The sequence below is a fragment of the Histoplasma capsulatum genome, genomic scaffold (genome assembly GCF_000149585.1).
Source record: "Histoplasma capsulatum NAm1 scaffold_1 genomic scaffold, whole genome shotgun sequence".
Classification (NCBI taxonomy): Eukaryota; Fungi; Ascomycota; class Eurotiomycetes; order Onygenales; family Ajellomycetaceae; genus Histoplasma; species Histoplasma mississippiense.
In genome coordinates, this window is record NW_001813982.1 from 1,175,317 (window position 1) to 1,176,705 (window position 1,389).

Genomic DNA, 1,389 nt, shown 5'->3' on the forward strand with positions numbered 1-1,389 from the left:
GATTTGAATCCTAAAGAGAATCTTTGGGCACTGTTGAAGCAGGAGATCTATAAGCTGCATCCAGAGCTGGAGCATGCATCAGATACAGTAGCTACAAAAAGAGCTTTAATAGAGGCAGTTAAGGAGGCATGAAATGTAATTGATGATAGCATTCTATATAATCTTTCAGCTACAATGTCTCATCGAGTGAAGGCAGTTATAGAGGCAGAAGGATGGTGTACAAAATATTAATATAAAAGTGTAATCTCGGCGGCCAGGGGGGGGGGGGTTTCAAACTTAATACCCCCCACTAGTACCCACCGCTGCCGTGGAAATACTCTCTGCGACCAAACCCATGCATAAAGGGATCCTGCAACGCCAAGTCGCAAAATATTTTTGGTACGCACCGTCTTCCTATTGAGGTTTAAATATGAGGTGTGGCCTGCTGTTAAGAAAATAGGCTTCTCTGTAATTTTGAGTTTTGTATTGTTTGTACGGAGTATATACGCAGTAACAATATCTATTACACATAGTTAGTTATAAAGAGTTCTAATTGAATAAGGAAGGCGGAACGGGCTACTACTGTCATACGGATCGGTGCGAAAACATCGCACACACAGATCCACATGTGTGATAGTGGCTTATACTGGCTTGCATCAAAATGCTATTTTTACGTGAAGCTAAACTGTATAAGAAAGGCCGCTACTGCGAAAGGTGTTTGCAGGGTCCCTCTAATAATTAATGAATGATCCAGAGTCATCAAGAAGTTCCTCCTCACATGTGGGGAGTATAGCACCAATTAAGCTGCAGCTTGCATGCATAATATACAAGGATGGGGTTTTTGAGTTTTACCAATAAGTCCCTTGTGGCTTGCGGGGGCTGGCTCTCAAGGGAGGGAAAGTATCGATAAGGGTGAAAAGCGGCAAAAAACCTTAATTTTTCGGCAAGAAGTTGGTCCTGTGGTCTAGTGGTATGATTCTCGCTTTGGGTTCCCTCCAAACCTAAAATTAGCCTGCGAGAGGCCCCGCGTTCGAATCGCGGCAGGACCCGTTTCAGGTTTCTTTTTTTCTCCTTTTCTTTTCTTTTTCTTCCCTCTGGATCGCTTAGGGAGTAGGGTTCGCCCTAATGCAAATGTTTACGAGAGGCCCAGGACCCTGAAGATGCGATATGATTTGCCGGAGTTGCAATTTTGCTGTGAAAGTACGGAGTAATGTTACCAGAGATTCATTAGCAACGAGGTGGGGAACTAGGTCTGAATATGGGGTTGAGTGAGATATGTTTGTTTGTTGTTGTTGTTGTTTTTTTTTTTTTTTTTTTTTTTTTTTTTGGGGGCGGATAATAACCTTTTGAAAAGCTGAGAGGTGGCTTCAATTGAACGGAGGCCGATGTCCCTCTAGTTACAGATTATAT

General features: G+C 42.8%; 1 non-coding gene across 1 annotated transcript; it reads left to right on the plus strand.

Annotated features, from left to right (window-relative positions):
* Positions 1–932: 932 nt before the first annotated feature.
* On the plus strand, positions 933–1,028 carry HCAG_09377. The gene has a single exon. It is a non-coding gene; the product is annotated as a tRNA-Pro (tRNA).
* The last annotated feature ends 361 nt before the right edge of the window (positions 1,029–1,389 follow it).